Genomic DNA, 7,500 nt, shown 5'->3' on the forward strand with positions numbered 1-7,500 from the left:
GGGGGCGTCGTGGGGGGGTGCGCCGTGTCGTGGGGGGGTGACGCGGGGTGGGGTGGGTCGAGCGGGGTTTTTGGAGGAGAGGTGGGGTGCTGTGGATGGAGCGCGGTTTTTCGAGGTGGGGTGGGGGGGGGGGGGGCGTCGTGGGGGGGTGCCCTGGGGTGGGGGGTGCGCCGTGACGCGGGGTGGGGTGGGTCGAGCGGGGTTTTTGGAGGAGAGGTGGGGTGCTGTGGAGGGAGCGCGGTTTTTCGAGGTGGGGTGCGGGGGGGCGTCGTGGGGGGGTGCGGTGGGGTGGGGGGGTGCGCCGTGTCGTGGGGGAGTGACGCGGGGTTGGGGTGGTCAAGCGGGGTTTTTGGAGGAGAGGTGGGGTGCTGTGGAGGGAGCGGGGTTTTTCGAGGTGGGGTGCGGGGGGGCGTCGTGGGGGGTGACGCGGGGTGGGGGTGGTCGAGCGGGGTTTTTGGAGGAGAGGTGGGGTGCTGTGGAGGGAGCGCGGTTTTTCGAGGTGGGGTGCGGGGGGGGGCGTCGTGGGGGGGTGCGGTGGGGTGGGGGGGTGCGCCGTGTCGTGGGGGAGTGACGCGGGGTTGGGGTGGGTCGAGCGGGGTTTTTGGAGGAGAGGTGGGGTGCTGTGGAGGGAGCGGGGTTTTTCGAGGTGGGGTGCGGGGGGGCGTCGTGGGGGGTGACGCGGGGTGGGGGTGGTCGAGCGGGGTTTTTGGAGGAGAGGTGGGGTGCTGTGGAGGGAGCGCGGTTTTTCGAGGTGGGGTGCGGGGGGGCGTCGTGGGGGGGTGCGGTGGGGTGGGGGGGTGCGCCGTGTCGTGGGGGAGTGACGCGGGGTTGGGGTGGGTCGAGCGGGGTTTTTGGAGGAGAGGTGGGGTGCTGTGGAGGGAGCGGGGTTTTTCGAGGTGGGGTGCGGGGGGGCGTCGTGGGGGGTGACGCGGGGTGGGGGTGGTCGAGCGGGGTTTTTGGAGGAGAGGTGGGGTGCTGTGGAGGGAGCGCGGTTTTTCGAGGTGGGAAGCGGGGGGGCGTCGTGGGGGGGTGCGGTGGGGTGGGGGGGTGCGCCGTGTCGTGGGGGAGTGACGCGGGGTTGGGGTGGGTCGAGCGGGGTTTTTGGAGGAGAGGTGGGGTGCTGTGGAGGGAGCGGGGTTTTTCGAGGTGGGGTGCGGGGGGGCGTCGTGGGGGGTGACGCGGGGTGGGGGTGGTCGAGCGGGGTTTTTGGAGGAGAGGTGGGGTGCTGTGGAGGGAGCGCGGTTTTTCGAGGTGGGAAGCGGGGGGGCGTCGTGGGGGGGTGCGCCGTGTCGTGGGGGGGAGACGCGGGGTGGGGTGGGTCGAGCGGGGTTTTCGGAGGCGTGGAGGGAGCGGGGTTTTTCGAGGTGGGTGCGGGGGGGGCGTTGTGGGGGGGTGCGCCGTGTCGTGGCGGGTGACGCGGGGTGGGGTGGGTCGAGCGGGGTTTTCGGAGGCGTGGCGGGGTGCTGTGGAGGGAGCGGGGTTTTTCGAGGTGGGGTGCGGGGGGGCGTCGTGGGGGGGTGCGCCGTGTCGTGGGGGGGTGACGCGGAGTGGGGTGGGTCGAGCGGGGTTTTTGGAGGAGAGGTGGGGTGCTGTGGATGGTGCGCGGTTTTTCGAGGTGGGGTGGGGGGGGGGGCGTCGTGGGGGGGTGCCCTGGGGTGGGGGGTGCGCCGTGACGCGGGGTGCGGTGGGTCGAGCGGGGTTTTTGGAGGAGAGGTGGGGTGCTGTGGAGGGAGCGCGGTTTTTCGAGGTGGGGTGCGGGGGGGCGTCGTGGGGGGGTGCGGTGGGGTGGGGGGGTGCGCCGTGTCGTGGGGGAGTGACGCGGGGTTGGGGTGGTCAAGCGGGGTTTTTGGAGGAGAGGTGGGGTGCTGTGGAGGGAGCGGGGTTTTTCGAGGTGGGGTGCGGGGGGGCGTCGTGGGGGGTGACGCGGGGTGGGGGTGGTCGAGCGGGGTTTTTGGAGGAGAGGTGGGGTGCTGTGGAGGGAGCGCGGTTTTTCGAGGTGGGGTGCGGGGGGGGGCGTCGTGGGGGGGTGCGGTGGGGTGGGGGGGTGCGCCGTGTCGTGGGGGGGTGACGCGGGGTGGGGTGGGTCGAGCGGGGTTTTTCGAGGTGGGGTGCGGGGGGGGGGGATATGCGCCGCGTCGTGGGGGGGTGCGGTGGGGTGGGGGGGTGCGCCGTGTCCTGGGGGAGTGACGCGGGGTTGGGTGGGTCGAGTGGGGTTTTTCGAGGTGGGGTGCGGGGGGGGGGGGGGGGATATGCGCCGCGTCGTGGGGGGGTGCGGTGGGGTGTGGGGGGTGTGCCGTGTCGTGGGGGGCTGACGCGAGGTGGGGTGGGTCGAGCGGGGTTTTCGGAGGCGTGGTGGGGTGGTATGGAGGGAGCGGGGTTTTTCGAGGTGGGGTGCGGGGCGGCGTCGTTGGGGGGTGCGGTGGGGTGGGGGGTGCGCCGTGTCGTGGGGGGGAGACGCGGGGTGGGGTGGGTCGAGCGGGGTTTTCGGAGGCGTGGTGGTGTGGCGTGGAGGGAGCGGGGTTTTTCGAGGTGGGGTGCGGGGGGGGGCGTCGTGGGGGGGTGCGGTGGGGTGGGGGGTGCGCCGTGTCGTGGGGGGGTGACGCGGGGTGGGGTGGGTCGAGCGCGGTTTTTCGAGGTGGGGTGCGGGGGGGGGGGGATATGCGCCGCGTCGTGGGGGGGTGCGGTGGGGTGGGGGGGTGCGCCGTGTCCTGGGGGAGTGACGCGGGGTTGGGTGGGTCGAGTGGGGTTTTTCGAGGTGGGGTGCGGGGGGGGGGGGATATGCGCCGCGTCGTGGGGGGGTGCGGTGGGGTGTGGGGGGTGTGCCGTGTCCTGGGGGGCTGACGCGAGGTGGGGTGGGTTGAGCGGGGTTTTCGGAGGCGTGGTGGGGTGGTATGGAGGGAGCGGGGTTTTTCGAGGTGGGGTGCGGGGCGGCGTCGTTGGGCTGTGCGGTGGGGTGGGGGGTGCGCCATGTCGTGGGGGGGTGACGCGGGGTGGGGTGGGTCGAGCGGGGTTTTCGGAGGCATTTGTGGTGTGGCGTGGAGGGAGCGGGGTTTTTCGAGGTGGGGTGCGGGGGGGGCGTCGTGGGGGGGTGCGGTGGGGTGGGGGGGTGTGCCGTGTCATGGGGGTGACGCGGGGTTGGGTTGGGTGGGGGAGTGACGAGGGGGGAAGGGGCGAAATTTGGAGGGGAGGGCGAATTTTTGGGGCGGGGGGGGAGGGGTGGGGTGGTGTGTGTTGAGGGGGGGGCGAAATTTCGAGGGGGGGAAGGGGAGGGGTGGTGTGGTGTGGTGTGTGTTGAGGGGGGGGGGTGGGGTGGTGTGTGTTGAGGGCGGGGGGGGGATTTTTCTGGGGGGGGGGGAGGGGTGGTGTGGTGTGGGGTGGTGTGTGTTGAGGGGGGGGGGGCGAATTTTTGGGGGGGGGGGGGGGTGGTGGGGTGGTGTGTGTTGAGGGGTGGGCGAAATTTGGAGGGGGGGAAGGGGAGGGGTGGTGTGGTGTGTGTTGAGGGGGGGGGGGGGATTTTTGAGAGGGGGGGGAGGGGTGGTGTGGTGTGTGTTCAGGGGGGGGGGGAAAGGGTGGGGAGGTGTGTATTGAGGGGGGGGGGCGAATTTTTGGGGGGGGGGGGAGGGGTGGTGTGTGTTGGGGCCGGGGGGTGGGGGGGCAAATTTTGGAGGGGGGGGAGGGGTGGTGTGGTGTGGTGTGTGTTGAGGGGGGTGGCCGAATTTTTGGGGGGGGGGGGGGGGGTGGGGTGGTGTGTGTTGGGGGGGTGCGAATTTTTTGGGGGCGGGGGCGGGGGAGGGGTTGGGTGGTGTGTGTTGAGGGGGGGGCGAAATTTGGAGGGGGGGAAGGGGAGGGGTGGTGTGGTGTGTGTTGAGGGGGGGGGGGGGGAGGGGTGGTGTGTGTTGAGGGGGGGGGGGTGGGGAGGGGTGGTGTGGCGTGGTGTGTGTTGAGGGGGGGGGCGAATTTTTGGGGGGGGAAGGGGCGAAATTTGGACGGGGGTGCGAATTTTTGGGGGGGGGGGAGGGGTGGGGTGGTGTGTGTTGAGGGGAAGGTGAAATTTGGAGGGGGGGAAGGGGAGGGGTGGTGTGGTGTGGTGTGGTGTGTGTTGAGGGGGGTGGCCGAATTTTTTTTGGGGGGGGGGTGGAGTGGTGTGTGTTGGGGGGGGGGGGGGCGAATTTTTTGGGGGCGGGGGGGGGGGAGGGGTGGTGTGGTGTGTGTTGAGGGGGGGGGGGGGGAGGGGTGGTGTGGTGTGGTGTGGTGTGTGTTGGGGGGGGGGTGGGGGTGGTGTGTGTTGAGGGGGGAGGGGTGGGAAATTTTTGGGGGGGGGCGAATTTTGGAGGGGGGGGGGAGCGGTGGTGTGGTGTGGTGTGTGTTGAGGGGGGGTGGGCGAATTTTTGGGGGGGGAAGGGGCGAAATTTGGAGGGGGGGGCGAATTTTTGGGGCGGGGGGGGAGGGGTGGGGTGGTGTGTGTTGAGGGGGGGGCGAAATTTCGAGGGGGGGAAGGGGAGGGGTGGTGTGGTGTGTGTTGAGGGGGGGGGGTGGGGTGGTGTGTGTTGAGGGGGGGGGGGGGCGAATTTTGGAGGGGGGGGGAGGGGTGGTGTGGTGTGGTGTGTGTTGAGGGGGGGGGGCAATTTTTTGGGGGGGGGGGGGCAAAATTTGGAGGGGGGGGGGGGGGGTGGTGTGGTGTGGTGTGTGTTGAGGGGGGGGGGGGGGATTTTTGAGGGGGGGGGGGGAGGGGTGGTGTGGTGTGTGTTGAGGGGGGGAGGGGAATTTTTGAGGGGGGGGGGAGGGGTTGTGTGGTGTGTGTTGGGGGGGGGGGGGTGTGTTGGGGGGGGGGGGGGGAGGGGTGGTGTGGTGTGGTGTGTGTTGAGGGGGGGGGGGGATTTTTGAGGGGGGGGGGGGGTGGTGTGGTGTTTGTTGAGGGGGGGGGGGGGTGGGGAGGTGTGTATTGAGGGGGGGGGGCGCAAATTTTGGAGGGGGGGAGGGGGTGTGTGGTGTGGTGTGTGTTGAGGGGGGTGGCCGAATTTTTGGGGGGGGGGTGGGGTGGTGTGTGTTGGGGGGGGGGGCGAATTTTTTGGGGGCGGGGGGGGGAGGGGTGGGGTGGTGTGTGTTGAGGGGGGGGCGAAATTTGGAGGGGGGAAAGGGGAGGGGTGGTGTGGTGTGTGTTGAGGGGGGGGGATTTTTGAGGGGGGGGAGGGGTGGTGTGGTGTGGTGTGTGTTGAGGGGGGGGGGGGGGATTTTTGAGGGGGGGGAGGCGTGGTGTGGGGTGATGTGGTGTGGTGTGTGTTGAGGGGGGGGGGCGAATTTTTGGGGGGGAAGGGGCGAAATTTGGACCGGGGGGGGCGAATTTTTTGGGGGGGGCGGGAGGGGTGGGGTGGTGTGTGTTGAGGGGAAGGCGAAATTTGGAGGGGGGAAGGGGAGGGTTGGTGTGGTGTGGTGTGGTGTGTGTTGAGGGGGGGGGGGGCGAATTTTGGAGGGGGGGGGGGGGAGGGGTGGTGTGTGTTGAGGGGGGGGGCCAATTTTTTGGGGGGGGGGGGCAAAATTTGGAGGGGGGGGGGAGGGGTGGTGTGGTGTGGTGTGTGTTGGGGGGGGGGGGGAGGGGTGGTGTTTTGTGAGTTGAGGGGGGGGGGGATTTTTGAGGGGGGGGGAGGGGTGGTGTGGTGTGTGTTGAGGGGGGGGGGATGTGGTGGTGTGTGTTGAGGGGGGGGGGGGGGGGGGGGAATTTTTGGGGGGGGGGGAAATTTTCGGGGGGGGGGGGAGGGGAGGTGTGGGGTGGTGTGTGTTGAGGGGGGTGGGGGGCGAATTTTGGAGGGGGGGAGGGGTGGTGTGGTGTGGTGTGTGTTGAGGGGGGGGCCAATTTTTTGGGGGGGGGGGGGGGGGGCAAAATTTGGAGGGGGGGGGGAGGGGTGGTGTTTTGTGTGTTGAGGGGGGGGGGGGAATTTTTGAGGGGGGGGAGGGGTGGTGAGGTGTGTGTTGGGGGGGGGGGGGGTGGGGTGGTGTGTGTTGGGGGGGGGGGGGGATTTTTGGGGGGGGGGGGGGTGGTGTGGGGTGGTGTGTGTTGAGGGGGGTGGGGGGGGGAGGGGTGGTGTGGTGTGGTGTGTGTTGAGGGGGGGGGGGGGAGGGGCGAATTTTTGGGGGGGAGAAGGGGCGAAATTTGGAGGGGGGGGGGAGGGGTGGGGTGGTGTGTGTTGAGGGGGGGGCGAAATTTGGAGGGGGGGAAGGGGAGGGGTGGTGTGGTGTGGTGTGGTGTGTGTTGAGGGAGGGGGGGGGGGTGGGGAGGTGTGTATTGAGGGGAGGGGGGGGGGGGGGGGGCGAATTTTTGGGGGGGGGGGGGAGGGGTGGTGTGTGTTGGGGGCGGGGGGAAGGGTGGGGAGGTGTGTATTGAGGGGGGGGGGGGGCGAATTTTGGGGGGGGGGGGGGAGGGGTGGTGTGGTGTGGTGTGGTGTGTGTTGAGGGGGGTGGCCGAATTTTTTGGGGGGGAGGGGTGGTGTGGTGTGTGTTGAGGGGGGGGGGTGGGGTGGTGTGTGTTGAGGGGGGGGGGGGGAGGGGTGGTGTGGTGTGGTGTGTGTTGAGGGGGGTGGCCGAATTTTTTTGGGGGGGGTGGGTGGAGTGGTGTGTGTTGGGGGGGGGGGGGGGCGAATTTTTTGGGGGCGGGGGGGGGGGGGAGGGGTGGTGTGGTGTGTGTTGAGGGGGGGGGAAGGGGTGGTGTGGTGTGTGTTGGGGGGGGGGGTGGGGTGGTGTGTGTTGAGGGGGGAGGGGTGGGAAATTTTTGGGGGGGGGGGGCGAATTTTGGAGGGGGGGGGAGCGGTGGTGTGGTGTGGTGTGTGTTGAGGGGGGGGGCGAATTTTTGGGGGGGGAAGGGGCGAAATTTGGAGGGGGGGCGAATTTTTGGGGCGGGGGGGGAGGGGTGGGGTGGTGTGTGTTGAGGGGGGGGCGCGATTTCGAGGGGGGGAAGGGGAGGGGTGGTGTGGTGTGTGTTGAGGGGGGGGGGGATTTTTGAGGGGGGGGGGGGAGGGGTGGTGTGGTGTGTGTTGAGGGGTGGGGTGGGGTGGTGTGTGTTTAGGGGGGGGGGGGGGGGCGAATTTTGGAGGGGGGGGAGGGGTGATGTGGTGTGGTGTGTGTTGAGGGGGTGGGCCAATTTTTTTGGGGGGGGGGGCAAAATTTGGAGGGGGGGGGGAGGGGTGGTATTTTGTGTGTTGAGGGGGGGGGGGGATTTTTGAGGGGGGGGGGGGTGGTGTGGTGTGTGTTGAGGGGGGGGGGATATGGTGGTGTGTGTTGAGGGGGGGGGGGAAATTTTTGAGGGGGGGGAAAATTTTTTGGGGGGGGGGGAGGGGAGGTGTGGGGTGGTGTGTGTTGAGGGGGGTGGGGGGTGAATTTTGGAGGGGGGGGGAGGGGTGGTGTGGTGTGGTGTGTGTTGAGGGGGGGGCCAATTTTTTGGGGGGGGGGGGGGCAAAATTTGGAGGGGGGGAGGGGTGGTGTGGTGTGGTGTGTTTTGAGGGGGGGGGG

The sequence above is a fragment of the Lygodium microphyllum genome, chromosome 16, assembly GCF_053477565.2.
Source record: "Lygodium microphyllum isolate KBCC chromosome 16, Lygodium_microphyllum_v1.1.10, whole genome shotgun sequence".
NCBI lineage: Eukaryota > Viridiplantae > Streptophyta > Polypodiopsida > Schizaeales > Lygodiaceae > Lygodium > Lygodium microphyllum.